Genomic DNA, 16,587 nt, shown 5'->3' on the forward strand with positions numbered 1-16,587 from the left:
CAGTGAGCGTCAATCGATTATAGCTCAGCATTGTATCAGATATCAAGAACTGCATTTTTTGTTTTTTAGGGAACTTAAACTTGTTCAATTGATCAAATTGGAACTCCGTTTACTGCATTGGTTGAAAACAGTTTTAAACATGGAAACTTGTACCAATTTGTTCAATTACTCATATTCTAAACTCTCTCAATCACACAAAACCAAGTCCAAACTAGTAAAAATTAATGAATCAAACACTCAGCATACAATTCAAAACATCTATGCTCATCACAAATCAAATTCATCAAAAACAATTAAAGTTCATTCCTAGTGTGAAATCAATCATCATTGATCAAATTAGTAAGAACACTACAAAACAATTAAAGACTGGCTTGCTTTCTTTACATTAGCAAAGTTTCTCAGCAACCCAAAAAGTCAAAAAGCCTCTCAACTCACAAAGTGCCCCCTTTCTGTACTTAGATATAACATCAAAACAATTCGACCATGCAAACAAAGACATTGATCAATAGAGATTCAGACATTGGCCAATATGATACTAAGTTTAGTAGCTATGTGGGTATTATATCTAAACACCATATTTCAATTTTGGTTAACTCATGAAATGAGATTGAAGAGACAAAAAATAACTTGTTATGGCAAAATATTCCGATAATTATGTATTTTATGTTAAAATCGCATATTTTGTGTGTTTACATAAATTATTAATATGTCATATATTTTGGTTTTGCAGCAAGTTTTGACCTTCAACCGCAAACAATGATCTCGTTTTCTTCTCTCTTTACCAAGGTTTTCCCCCTCTTTAGGTTAGAAATTATAATTTCTTTCTCTTATGAATTAGATTTGTCAAAGGCAGTAGTAACCTGACCCTCTCTTCTCTTTATGTTGGACCACCTCTACCTATGTGTTCAGGTTACATACTTTTATTTTATTCATCATATTTTTTTATATTTTATGTTACTTTTAGATTTTAAAATCAATAGTTTTTTATCTCATTATTTTATTTTCATTCTTTTTAAATTATTATTTTACTAATCATTTTATTATTACTTTATTTTATAATACTATTTGAAATATACAATAAATTAAAATTCTATTTAGTAATTTTTTAAAATTTTATTTAATTAAATGGAAAATATATATCTTTTTATTTTAAAAAAATCATACATTTTCTCAATTTAATATTTTTATATTTTTTCCATTATATTTTTACTTTTTAGTTTATTTTATTTTGTTTTTTATTTTATTTTTATATCATTATCAGGATAGATTACATATTAACATATAAACAATGGGTCTAGCTTGGCACCTGGCGGCGGGAGGTTTCCGCCCGGCGGTCTATGCTGGGATTTCACCTGATGACGTTAAAGTAGCGTCAGGTGATAATGCAAGGGGCAGTGTGCGAATTTTATTGTGTTTTGTATGCTTGAGATGTCGGACATGGACCAAAAGATGTTTGACTTGTCACGAGTGGATAAGTTCGTGACTAGTGTTGGAGCATGTGATTAATATGAGCGGGGATGTTTATATTAATGATACTCTCGTGTGAAGATATGAGTGGGAAGGTTCATATGTTCCATGCTCACACTTGAGAGTTACTACGAGCAGGAGATTCGTAGCTAAATGGACTACAAGCAAGGAGGTTAGTAGAGTTAGACTACGAGTAGAGAGATTCGTAGAGGTTGGACCACGAGCGGGTAGGTTAGTGGAAGCATGATATATCCTGGATCAATGGTCAAGTACTTGTATGGTGTGCCTGGGTTCGTAGTAGTTTTTTCTTCTCTATATTTAGGTTTTCTTCTCTATTGGTTAGAAATTATTTTTTCTCATTCTCTTATGAGTTAGGGTTTTCAAAGACCTTAACCTTTAACCCCATGTTGGACCACCTCTGTCTATACGCGTGACTGACCTGCACTACAACAACAACAGTCTCTTGTTTTTGTTTTGAATATTGATGTTAGTTCACAAACTTTTAATTTATTCATTAATTATTTTATTTCTATTTTTTAAATTGTTCTCTTACTATTCTTTTTTTTTCTAAAACTATTTGAAACATACAATTAATTAAAATTTTGTTTAGTAATTTTTTGAAAATTTATTAAATTAAATGAAAAGTACATAACTTTTTATTTTAAAAAATATCATTTTTATCAATTTAATATGTTTATATTACGTGATGACAAGTATACTTAAGAAGAAACAAAGGACAACGGAAGCGATTAGCAGAGGATATTTTGTAATTTCTTGGATAGAGGCATCGTCTTCTTCGCCACAGATATTTTGGGCTCTTGGTATTATTCAACTTATTACAACTATGTAATAAGATAATTTTTAACGCAAGATCTTTGTTCTGAAAAACCTTTCGAGTACATTTCTAAAATTTTGTCTATTTTATTTCTATATGGCAAGTCCAAAATCATTTTATTTTCCAAATACTAAATTTAAAACAAGTATTCACTCTTACAGTAGCTAACAAAGAATAAAAATATGAGTATAAATATATTTTTTTTTTCTACAATTTGTGATTTTTCTAAAGAATAAATTAAAAAATTAAATTAAATAATATATTTGTCAAAGTATTAAAAATTCTGTCTCTTGAAGATAAGATTTTAAATTTATAGGATCAACTTAGAATTTACGGTTTATTAGGTAAAAAGAATTATAAACATAAAATGAGAAAAAATTTGTTAAATACAAAAAAGAAAAAACTAGTTAACAGCTTCTAAATCTGAAATGAAATAAAGTAGTCATCTCGTTCCATGAATAGAAAGTTCACCAAGTCAGAATACTAAGGACACTTCTCCGATCTGAAACAACTTAAACTCCACCAATCTCAAGTGACTTTTAGCCACAAGAATGAGAGGAGTGAAATTATTCATAGTATGCATTTATCTTTGTAGAACTTTATAGAACTGCACCACCAAAACAATACCTCTTAAGAGAAAGAAAAGAAGAAAAAGAAGAAAAAAAGTGTGGGGATAGCAGGAGGAGGGTTAGGGTTACAATGAGAAACCTGCGCAACAGATTTTAGTGTTCATGTGAGAACCATTCGGTGAAAACTAACTTGTACAGAACTATTAAATATATAATAAAGTAGTTTGCATTTGCATGTAACTCTTTGCCACCAAGAGATAAGATTTTTCACCATTCATGGATTATGTGCAAAAATAATCCGTTATTCCCCTGTTCACACGCAAGATAAAAGAAATATAACTTTATCACATCTTAAAAGAGTATAATTTAAATATAAAAACATAGAAGTAATGATGTTAAATTATTTTGTTACATTTATATAATTTATGATGAGATGAAGATTTTGTTACATTTAAATTATATATAATATAATATATGAACTATTTTTTATAAACTTTTTAAAAAGAAAAAAAATATGGAGATTTTAAATGTTTAAATTTCATGTTGGAGACAGAAATTATAAGAAAAGTATACATATTAATATATTTAAACTTTTACACTGTTTTAGATAAATTTGGTAAGATTCAATGATCTCTTCCTTGTTTCTTTAGTTTAAATAACAGGTTGTGCCATAAAATTCTGAAAGATTCTACAACTATAAGAAAGTATAAAGATATTAATATTTTTAAAAATTTATACTATTTTATAAATAAATTATTGGATCTTAAAACAAGTCTTTTAAAATGAAGACTCATTTATAATATTTTATTATTAAACATAACATTTATAGAATTATTAAATAAAATATTATAAAATTGAATAGACCTAGTTTATGAAGTATTAATATATAGTTATTCAAAAAGAAAACATATATGCAAACCAATTATAGACAAATTTTTCAAAAGAACTATCCTTTCGACAAAATAATTACCAGAGGCTAAGGAACTATTCAGAATATATATACACACACCAAATAGTTATCATTAAACTCAATTATCTAGATATATGTCATTAGATATACAACACCATGAGACTTAAGTCTAATCACATAAGTTATTGACACCACTCTCAATCAAAAACCTTAACACAATTGATTTATGAGTCTTTATCCTTATATAATGCTCTACTTTTTCATTTTTAGTCAATGTGAAACTTAAATTCATACTTGGCCTAACAATCTTCCTTCCAAGTGTCAGTCCCTTCTCGTGACATTACATCCTCTTTTCTCTTTAGACTAGAAAAACAAATGTCAACTCTTACGATAAATAGCATAAACTTTAAAGCTAGTAAGATATAAAGTAACCATATGTACCCAAACTTTCCGATTTGCCCCCGTAAAGAGCATTTTCATATATGATTATAAAATATATTGTCTTTTTTCTGTTTCACATTAGTTACATTCACCACTAATTTCTCAACTGGTATAATATATATTTATAGGAAATTGTAATGTAATAATAATAATAATAATAATAATAATAATAATAATTTAATAATAATAATAATGATATTATTAGTATTGAAAGGTTATTTAGTTTAATCTAATATTTACCTATTTGTAACTTGTGATAATAATTTATAATGAGAAACATTTGAGATTGTAAAAACAATTTATAAAAAAATATTTTCTATTTCTTTATAAATAATATCGGGTTGGTTTTAAGAAAAAATGCTTGTAGTAGTATAAGTTTTTGAAATAAATAATAAATATGTTTGTAAAATTACTTTTATTTCACATTTTTACAATAAATTACAATATAACACTTTAATCTTATTTTATTTCAATAACATAATTAATTTTGTAATATCCCCTACGAAATATATATAATAAAGACAAAACACTAATAGAAAAATATAATTTAGCCACGGATATTAACTATTGAAATAATTTAGTTACAAATTGTGACTGAAATAGCTATCGATTCATAGTAGTCGCAAGTAGCCACTGATCTAGTGACTGAATACATGTATAATAATATTCATTACTATAGCGACTGAAATAGCCATAGAAAACTTTTAGTCTCTAAATATTATGTTTTAACCACCGATTTAGTGACCAAAATAAATCTTATTTTGCAAAATATATTTAATATGGTAATTAGTCATCGAATATTTTCGGTCGCTAAACATTATTTAATATGTAATGTTTTAGTCACCGATCTAGCGACCGAAATAAATTTTATTTTGTAAAATATATTTAATATGGTAATTAGCCACCACATATTTTTGGTTGCTAAAATATTATTTAATATCTAATATTTTAGCCACCGATTTAGCGACCAAAATACATTTTATTTTTGTAAAATATATTTAATATGCCAATAGACACTGAATATTTTTGGTTGGTAAAACAATATTTAATATGTAATGTTTTAGTCACCGATTTAGCGACCGAAAGAAATATTATTTTATAAAATATATTTAAGATGATAATTAGCCACCGACTATTTTCGGTCGCTAAAACATTATCCAGAATCTAATACTTTAGCCACCAATTTAGCCACCAAAGAAAGTATTATATTATAAAATATATTTAATATAGTAAGTGATCACTTAATATTTTTGATAGATAAAATATTATTTATTTAATATAAATTATAATTAATTAAATTATGTATTTTTACATTTTGTCGACACTTAAAGAAAAAATGATATCCTACTTTAAAAAATCACCACCACCACCACCACCACCACTACCATCTCTCGATATATAATATATTTGTACAATTATCTAAAAAGAAAATAATCATATTAACATAATATATACATCGAAACTTTCAAAACATAGAATTATCCCAAAATTAAACATGACAAAAGGAAATGTTATCTTATGAACTTAAACTCAGGTTCTTTATCATCCAGAGATGCATCAACTTCTACACTATCTTTTTCTCATTCCACAAAAGTGATCATTACAAACAAAGAGAGATTAAAAAATTTTCTTAGCCTCTACAAGAAATTCTTTAATTACCAAGAAAATTTACCAATGATAATAAATTTGTCGGTAAAACATTTACCAATAGAACAATAAGGGACAAATTCCATGATGAGAAATCCTCTTGCTAAGGGACTTCCACCAAGGTTCTTAATGAACATGTTGCTTATCTGAATTTTTTACATTTTGAGGAATCGTTGGTTTAATGGGAGTTAGTCACTTTTATGTGTTTTTGTGTTTTATATTTGGTTTTATGTATGCATGCATTGTCTTTGGAAATACTTTAAATATTATTCAAAAATTACAATCTGTATATTAAGGTTATTATATTGATCTCATTGAGATAAAGTAAGGACCACTTGAAAATAGACGTGTGTAAGTCACCTTCACATAATTTTCATGCTACACATGTCATGATAAGCTAATGTACTTGGTTCTGTCAGCATTAGTGATCATTGTGAGGTTTAGCTGCAATTAATGCAACTAAAACTGTTTCGGGTTTATAATGTAATCAATGGACAAAATCTTTTTAGTATTTTCATGGCATATAATGACAAATTTGAGCTTATAAAGTCTAACACTTATAAGGATATATATATATATATATATATATATATATATATATTCAATGAATAATTAAATGTGTTAAGGCCATTATATTATTATTAGCCAACGTATTAAAGTGATAAAAAAAATTAAATCTATGATTAAGAGAATAAATATGTCATGAAATATTAAATGTGAAAATACTAGCAATATTCTAATTTGTTGAAGAGGACAAATTAGAAATATTGAAATTTAAGTGAGTAATTGACAGAAGTTACATATAAGATTATGGACCCAATTTGTGAGCACAATACGTACTATTCTTGTACATTTCTCTTCCTCCCCATCAGAAGGGAAGTGAAGAGGGAACCTTCAGGTGCTCTACAATTGGAAGATCAGATACCATTTTTATTTGTTGTTCCCTATGATGCATAGATACGATACGTGTATCCAATAGGACATGTATCCGAAACGTCGATACATTTTTTTTGAAAATAATAGGATACGATACGTAATATATGCAACTTGAAAAGTGTCCAATTATTCCAAAAAAATATGATAAATATATGATTGTTATTCTGTTAATCCAAATTAAATCATATATATCAAAGTTCTCAATATAAAAAGTTATAAATTATTGTCATCATAAAAGTATTATTGTTTAATAGATTAGATACTTCATTGATATGCATTGGTAAAATATCCTAAAGTATTGATACGGATATGTGCCGAATACGGATAGGTGATCTAGATTGAAGTATCGGTGCATCATAGGTTGTTTGTATTGGTCAGGTACGCTTCCACATTCTATTGTTTTGGGATATTCAGAACTGCTTAAATATTGTTAGGTTTATTTCTCTTTTAAATTGATTTGGTTTGATTCATATTCTAACAATCTTCCCATGGATTCTCTCATGCATTAATTGGAATACTCATATAAAACTAATAATGAAACAATTTACTATGTATACAACTAGCATGGCACACTATGAATGAACAATTATCTTTCATTTTCATGCAGACGAATATGTTTTCTCTACTGTATTTATTAAAAAATCCCTTGCATGCACAACATACTACATGAGTAAATCCCTTGTATGCACAACATACTACATGAGAGTCCATGCATGACTGAAAATGGGGGTTCTACTTCTTCAACTGAGAGAAGATTTTTAAGTAAATAATATTTTATAAATTAAAAAGAGTATAAAAAAGAAAACAAAATATTACGAGCAAAGTGTCAGAAAAGGGATTTGAACCCATGCCCTCTTTCAAATACCAGAACTTGAGTCTGTCGCCTTAGACCACTCGGCCATCCTGACATTTTTGACTATTGGCATGGCTTGCCGAAAATAAAGTTATATTGATTTAGTAAAGCCAATAAGAAAGTACATGTTGATCAGAACAATTTATGAAACAACATCAAAGTCCACTTTGATTTATGAACAACTCTGTCAGCATTCTTGAAACTCCTATACCTTAAGTAAAACTAACCTTTGATTTGTTTGCCTCAGAAAATTAGATTAACTATATTGAGATTCAAATGTAAAAAAGGTGAAGGTTCAGTAGCTAACACTATTATCTTTGAAACCTTGGATGGTTCTTTTTATCAGCAATAACTAATATATAAATAAAAGAATGAGACATTATGGATGCCTCAACCCATGTGCAAAACTAAAGAAACAAAGGAGATAAAAAATGAACCTATAATACTAAATCTCCTTTTCAACATACAAACCCTCAAGCAACACCCAAACCCCACATATGACAAAACACAAATGAGATGCATCTTATCATCTATATAGACCCAAAATATTACAAAGAATATATGTATACAATTGTATCGTAGGGTCATCTCCCACCAAGATAGATCTAACAATCTATATATAACATAAAATAAATTTGTAAAAAACTGGATGTCCAATACACCCCCACAAATCAACCTTTCCACTAGATTCAACAAGAGAAAATTTATTTTTCACAGTAGGTTGTTTATGATCATTCCAAGACATAGCTATCTCCTTTGCAATAAGTTTGACTCAAAACCTTAACACCAAAACAACACAACATAGGCCCCCCCAAAAATTTTGAATTTTTTTTTTACAATAGATATTTTAATTTTTTTTATTATAGATATTAGGTATTTTGATTTTATTTTGTTATAAATATTAAATCAAATATTTTATTTCTTTTATAAACATAATAATTAATACTAATAAATAATAAAATATAAAATCAAATATAATAAAGAATAAAGATTAAAAAGATTTATCAAGATATTTTTTGTTATTTGTTTTCATTATAGGTTGTGTTCTTCATAAATTGTTTTCATATTTCATTCTCATCTGTTTTCTTTTGTTTCTGAAAAGAAAAGGATCTACTATTTTTTCTCTTATTTCTCCTTTATTCTCTTCCATCCTCGAGGAAGAAAAGAAGAAGGTAATTCTTTCATCTCACTTAATAGTGAAATATTAGTTCAATAATTTATTTAATGAGCCTCTTTTATATGTTTATGCCTTGAGTTTCTTACAAATTGTTCTCATCTTCCATTCTTGCCTATTTTCTTTTGTTTCTGAAGAGAAAAAGATCAATTATTTTTGCTTTCATCTCTTAACTGTTCTCTTCCATCCTCAAAGAAATAAAGGAGAAGGTAATTCTCTTTTGTCTCACTTGATAGTGAAATATTAGTTTAATAATTTATTTAATGAGCCTCTTTTATATTAATTTTTTATTTTATCAACATAGAAGAAAAAATGATTGTACTGTGTGTTTTTTATAATTGAATTTTAAGTGTGGTTTGATTATCACCGAATTTTCTTTTGGTATTTATGTCTCTCAATTTTTTATTAGATTATGATAAATCATTTTTTAGTATTTCTTTTAAATAGGTATATTGATGAAGAATAAAAGAATAGATTCATTTTTTAAAAGCGATTAAAGGGAAGCTACCCGTGAAGATGAAAACAGGACAAATTCAACTCTTCCAGATATTCTGAAGCATGATACTAATGTTCCAATTGTTCAATTAGAGGAGCCCCCTTTTAAGGTTCAAAAAATTATAGGTGAGGAGTTTCATATTAATTCTTTGGAACGTGATCTAGGAAAGCGTTTTCAAATATGGGAATATCCAATGAGTCAAAGAGATGAGATTCGAAAAGCTTATTTAAAATGGGGTCCATATCAAATGAAACTTGAAAATTATCCTTATTCTAAGGAAAAACATCCAAGGAGATTTCAATCTAGTTGGTTTAAAATGTTTCCTTCTTGGCAAGAGTATTCCCTGGCTAATGATGGAGCTTATTGTTTGACATGTTATCTATTTAGTTCAAAGCCAGATGGTCGTTTTGGGTCAGATGTGTTTACTAAACAAGGTTTTAGATCATAGATCATGGAAAAATATGTGCATTTCTCAACCACATTAGAGATAGTCCTAGCTCACCGCATAACAATGCAATGAAAGCTTGTGGAGACTTGTTGAATCAATCTATGCACATTAATAACATTATAAATATTCAAAGTTTAGAACAAGTATGCAAGAATCGTTTACGGCTCAAAACCTTTATTGACACAATTCGTTGGCTAGCATTTCAAGCTTGTGCATTTAGAGGCCATGAGGAAACACCAGAGTCAAGTAATGGAGGTAACTTTCTTGAAATGATTAAACTTCTAGCATCATATAATGATAAAGTGGCACAAGTTGTGTTAGAAAGTGCTCCATATAATGCTAAGTATACTTCTCATCATATTCAGAAAGAAATCTTGCACATTCGAGAAGAAATTGGAGATTCTAAATTTTGCATAATTGTTGATGAAGCACGTGATGAATCTAAAAAAGAGCAAATGGCTATTGTTTTGAGATTCGTAGATAAGGATGGTAATATAAAAGAACATTTTTTTGATATTGTGCATGTTAAGGATACAACAGCCGCCACTCTAAAAAAAGAATTGAGTGTCGTTCTCTCTAGGCATAATCTTGATGTTTCCAATATCCGCAGTCAAGGGTATGATGCTGCTAGTAATATGAAGGGAGAATGGAATGGGTTGCAAGCATTATTTCTCAATGATAATCCTTATGCTTATTATGTGCATTGTTTTGCTCACATACTACAACTTGCTTTGGTGGCTGCTTTAAGAGAGGTCATTCCAGTTCATCAATTTTTTTCAAATTTGGCTTTTATTGTAAATGTTGTGTGTTCCTCTAGTAAACATCATCATTTGTTACAAGCTATTGAATTATATGGAATAACTCAATTGTTAGAAATGGGTGAACTTGAAACTGGTAAAGCAAAAAATCAAATTGGCACTTTAAAACGAGTTGGTGATACTCGTTGGAGCTCGCATTTTTATTCCATTTGTAGTATGATGAAGCTATATAATGCATCTTGTCTGGTTCTTCAAAAAATTATTGTTGATGGATCAACTTATTCTCAAAGAGGTGATGCTGATGCTGCATTGAATATGTTGTCTTTATTTGAGTTCATATTAATTTTACACATGATGAAAGAGATTATGGGAATTACTGACGGTCTTTGCCAAGCTTTGCAGAAACAATCTCAAGATATACTGAATGTTATGCAATTGGTTTGTTCTACTAAAATTTTGATTCAAAAGTTGAGAGAGGATGTTTGGAAAAATCTATTGAAAGGTGTGGTATTCTTTTGTGAACAACATGACATTGATATTCCTGATTTTAATTCTACTTATGTTGCACGTCATGGCCATTCTCGACATCAAAAAGATCATGTCACTATGGAACATCATTTTAGGGTGAATATATTTCTTGTTACAGTGGACAAGCAGTTGCAAGAATTAAATGACAGGTTTAATGAGCAAACAATGGAACTTTTAACTCTAAGCAATGCTTTAGTTCCTAAGGATGCACTCTTGTGAACAAATATTATCCTTTAGATTTTAGTGAGCAAGAGAAGATTAGTTTAAAATTTTAGCTTCAACATTTTATTATTGATGCTCCTAACCATCCAGATTTGAAGAATTTATCAACCATGCTTGAATTATGTTAATCTTTGGCAAGAACAGGAAAGTCAAGGACATTCTACTTGATTGATCGTTTAATTCGTCTTATTTTAACTCTTCCTGTCTCTACAGCTACAACAGAAAGATCATTTTCTACAATGAAGATTATCAAAACAAGATTGCAGAATAAAATGGAAGATGAGTTTCTTGCCGACAATATAATTATTACATTGAAAAAGAAATAGCTAAAATTTTAGTTCTGATTTAATTATTGATGAGTTAAGGGATCTAAAGGAACGAAGGGCAATCTTTTAGATATTTGTGATTTTTTTTTAGTTATCGTTATACTAAGTTATGTATTCATTTTTATTGTGTTGGTGATAATAATGAAATGTATAAATATTGGATGTATTATTTGGGCTCCCCCAACAATGTTGGTCAAGATCCGCCACTATCTTGAACTATATGTCTACTGCAACACTTACCTCAATTCCATTTCCACACCATTCATTCCTTGCTCATAACAAAATACCCCCTTGTGGTTAGTCCACAGTGAACTCATGTTGTGTGAAGATTTTTTTTGCTCTAAAGACGCCCCCACAAGTAGTACTTTTCTTGAAATCTTGTAAAACAAGAAATTCAATAGAATCACTATACAATTTTGTTTTACGGACAATAAATTTGGACAGTGCCACTGAAAAGAGTTCTATGAAATATAATATAACTCACTTCAGCATTGGATAGGGAGTAATGCAAAAGGAAAAATTAGAAGATCTATAATTTCAACCACAACTCTTATGGCGAGGTCACTGGACATCATGTGATCAATCAACTTGTCATAGGACCTCTCAACACTGCAAAACCATGAAAGATTGAATAGTTAATATTGAATTAAAGAGAGAAGAATGAGATCATGTTAGTTTATCTTTAAGACCACCTTTCGGTGTCAGGATAAAATAAAGAGCAATGCTATCATCATTTGGACCACAATTCATGAAGGACTTCGGCCACACCGTTATTCTTGAGAGCAAGTCCGAGCAAAGCACATCAGGGAAAAGTTTTGTCTCCTCCATAACTTTGGAGCATGCTAAAGTTGACATATGGGCTAAAAGCCCAAGAATGGTATGAATACCAGGGCAGGAAAGGTACAATCTTCCCCTATTTGCTAGAAATTTAACTTTAGATAACGGTTCATCATAAAAGCTAGAAAAACTATCTGCTTCTCAAAGGGTAAAAAACAAATTTCTTACCTCCAGACTGGATCTGCAATAGGATGTGGAACAATCAGAACAATCAATTGGTGCCATCAGTTCTAACAAAGTTCAGTTCTCCTTCATGTCTTCGTGCTATCAGCCACTCTACAGATGGATGTTATATATATGAATAAAAGATGGATATTATGACCCATCAGTCAGGGACCACTCAGCGTTCTCAGGTTTGTAGAAAATACCTTGTAATTTCACTGCCTTCAATGACAATGGGTTAGACAGTACAACCGACCCAAACGACACGAACACTGCAAACGATGACGACCCAGACGACAGTGACACATTCGACGCTGATGACGCAGACGACAAAACAAACCACATAGTAGACGACATTGATGATGCAAACGGCGAGGCGGACGACACTGATGACATAAACAGCGAGGCAGACGCTGCTGATGACGCAAACGAAGCAGACGATAAAATGTTGGTGAGAAAGAAATTGAGATGTGGGTGAGAGTTGAGAGTGATTTTTTGCAGTTCAGGAAAGAGGGTGGGCTGAAGAGGAAGAATCAAGAAGTAATTTAGGCCAGGAAGTAATTTAGGTTGCATTATTTTTAATTAAAAAAGTTATATCAATTTTACATATGAAACTTTATCGTAGGTAATCATTTTTAAAATTTTTTTTATTATATTTATTATCTACACTTATTTTCATAGATAACTTTTTGTATGAAAAATTTTGTTCATGTTTATCTACGAAATTTTCGTATGTAATTTATTTTTTGTTTTATCCATGGACTTTTACTTTATTTACGATCAGTTTTTGTAGATAAAATAAAATTATCTACGAAAAATATTTCGTACATAATTTTTCGAAGATAATAGCTAATTTTCTTGTAGTGGCTTGTATTGACTCTCCTAATGAAATATTCAGCAAACTTTTGGAGTTGCAAGCCTTCAAAAAATGGACAGGGATGACTATAGAAAGCTTGCCTCGGCAATATACCAATCATTACCAATCATTTCATTAATTAATGAATGAATGTCTCTATTTAGAATTTGAAGATAAATGACACATGTACCCTGGATTCTTTGTGTGATTCCATCATAGGTATATCACAAGGGATGAATTGGAAACAACCATGAAGGAGAATGGTATGGGTGACGAGGCCATAATTAGGGAAATTATATCTGAAGTTGACACTGATAATGTAAGCCCATACTTTGACACACATTACATTAATAATTGTGATGGTTTCACTGCATTGTTTGTCAAACTGGTTGCACCTCTAGTTGATTTTGAACACATTACATTAAGGATGGTGTAAAAGGACCAAGAGGATGAAATGTAGGTTTTTGCTGTATTATATTTATAATTTTTTTTGCATTTAAAATGTCAGTTATTTTCTATTGATTAGTGTTCTGACACAAAATGGAATTATGCAGAGTAGTGGTCTTCCTTGGTTAGCACCAAAGAAGACATTGGGTTTGGGTAATCTAACAAATGCTATATGTGAAGTAATTGGAGTAAGTATCTTGGTTTTATCTAAATGTAATTATTTTTGTCAATGTTGAAGCACAAGCAAAGACTATTATTGCTTTTCATATTGTAAATTAGTATGCATTTCATTGTTTAATTTAATAATACAAATATGGTATTTAAATTGTTCTTTTAGAGAAGTAAAAGTTTGATCTCTCAAATTGAGAATTCTAGTTTACAAGAAAGGAAACTGGCCAATCTGAGAAAATGAAGAATGAATTATTAACTGGACTTGCTGATATGAAAATGAAGATGAGAATGGATATTTTTTTTCAAGAATACGGTGATTGATCCATTTATACGTGCCTAATTTTAAAATAAATATATTTTTGTTCATGATCTTGTGTGTGTATTTCTTTGTGTTTCTAATTAATGGAGGATCACTGTAAGATTCATCTGATGGTGTTGTTGTTACTCTTAGGATTGTTGTTGTAGCTGCTGGACTGAGCTTGTTAGCTTTTAAGAGGTTAAACTAGACCAAAAGAGTAAAAGAATTATGGTCATCATAACCTATGATGGTAAAAGAATGACATTTGGTATGTCTATTTTGGGTTGTAATACATTATAACATATGTTTACATTCTTTTTCTTGAAATCTTGTTGATGTTAGTATAATGATACTTCTCTTTTTTTTGCCTTAATTATATATTTGATTGGATTTCATTTGAAATAAGATTTAAAATTTTGGTTACAAAATTTTGGAAATTACAAAAACTTAGTAATCTTGGAAATTAATCAAATAATGAAAAAGATTGAGAAATTTAATGAAAATAGAGACTTACTACCTTTTTGACAGTTTTTAATTGACAAAATCTATATTTTGGGGCGGTTTTTAACCGTTAAAATATAATATATTTTGTAGCGGTTTTTAATTATCAAAATACGATATATTTTGTAGTAGTTTTTAACCGTCAAAAAACGATATATTTTGTGGCAGTTTTTAACCGTTAAAATATGATATATTTTATGGCGGTTTTTAGCTGTCAAAATATGATAAAATATAAAAAAATAAAAGTAAATTTTGTAGCGGTTTTTAATTGCTAGTAATGTATTTTCTTTTTTTACAACAATACCAACGGTTAGATTTTTTTGTCAGAAACCATTTTTGACATATGTAATTTTGACGATTTTTTAAACCGTCAGAAATTTCATTTGTGACAATTTTTAACCACTACAACTTGTAATTTTAACTGTCACAAATGTTCACTTTTTTTGTAGTGCCTCATGAAAGCTTATATTTGTAGTCATGTAGAGAAGGATGAGGTTGCTAAATATATTTCTTCAAGGTGAGTTATTTTCTTAAATTTAAGAGGATTGTTCTATAGTTTCAGATACTTTACATTATATTTCAAAGTTTACATTCTTTATATTTTGTCGATGAACATGATAAGGCTTCATGTGTTTAATATGTTTTGAGAGAAAAATGGTCGCCCTTTCATTCATTTTACTAATGATCAATTTTTATCTGTTAATAAAGAAGTATAATGAAATATTAAATTGGATTCTAAGATACTTAAAGATCTATATGTAATGATAATGTGATATTTTCTAAGAACTTTGATGTACAATTTTTAACGTGATATTCGGATGTTACATTTTGGCACATTATATTTGTAGACTAAGCCACAACAATCAATTGATGGGCAAAAAATACTTAAGAGCCACAAGGTTTCTCACGTGGTTTGGAGTGGTTCAAATTCGCAGGACTTTTGGGTGAATCATTTTAATTTTTCTTTTTTATTTTTTTTTCTAATTTAATTTCTATTTATAGTTATGTTTTTTTTTATTTAACTAGTCATATGTATGTATTCTGTATATTTGTAAAAGTTACAATTTAATAAATAATTTTAGATCTTTTGTCTTGACCAATTTAGTGATGTAGAATTTTACTTAAGAAGACTAACTTTTGCTATTTTCCTTAACCATATAATCCATTATTAAAAATATAAAAAAATATTTATAAAAATTGTTCAAAATAAATAGTTTTATTACGTGAATCTGTATGAATTATTTCTTATTTATAAATTTTAAAGGTGGATTGATTATGTTTATTAATATTATCAGCCTTTTTTATATCATTTTATGATTATTCATTTATCCTTAATGTTCTACATAACATCACACATCATTAAAGGAAATTAATAAATACTCGAATAGTCACTGTAACGTTCCATTTAAGTAATAAAAATAATTAAATAAAAACATTACACATAATAATATAAGAAGTTGAGTCAAGGAGTATAACGTCACTCATTAAAAATATCCAAGGTACTAAAAAATGAGATACTGAAGCACACCATGATGCCAACACAAAATAGAGTTCAATGATAACAATATTTAAAATAATTGCCCAAGAGGCAGACAAATACATGGGTTACAGCCCTAAAGAAAACTCAGACAAGCAGGATCTGACCCAAGATGAACTAGGCAGCGAAATCTCCATTATCCTGTTGACCATGAGGAGTTCTCGCATC

At 29.0% G+C, this 16,587-nt stretch overlaps 1 pseudogene; it reads left to right on the forward strand.

Annotated features, from left to right (window-relative positions):
- The first annotated feature begins 1,288 nt into the window (after window positions 1-1,288).
- Window positions 1,289-11,680, forward strand: LOC114180613 (annotated as a pseudogene).
- Window positions 11,681-16,587: the final 4,907 nt, after the last annotated feature.

The sequence above is a fragment of the Vigna unguiculata genome, chromosome 4 (assembly GCF_004118075.2).
Source record: "Vigna unguiculata cultivar IT97K-499-35 chromosome 4, ASM411807v1, whole genome shotgun sequence".
Classification (NCBI taxonomy): domain Eukaryota; kingdom Viridiplantae; phylum Streptophyta; class Magnoliopsida; order Fabales; family Fabaceae; genus Vigna; species Vigna unguiculata.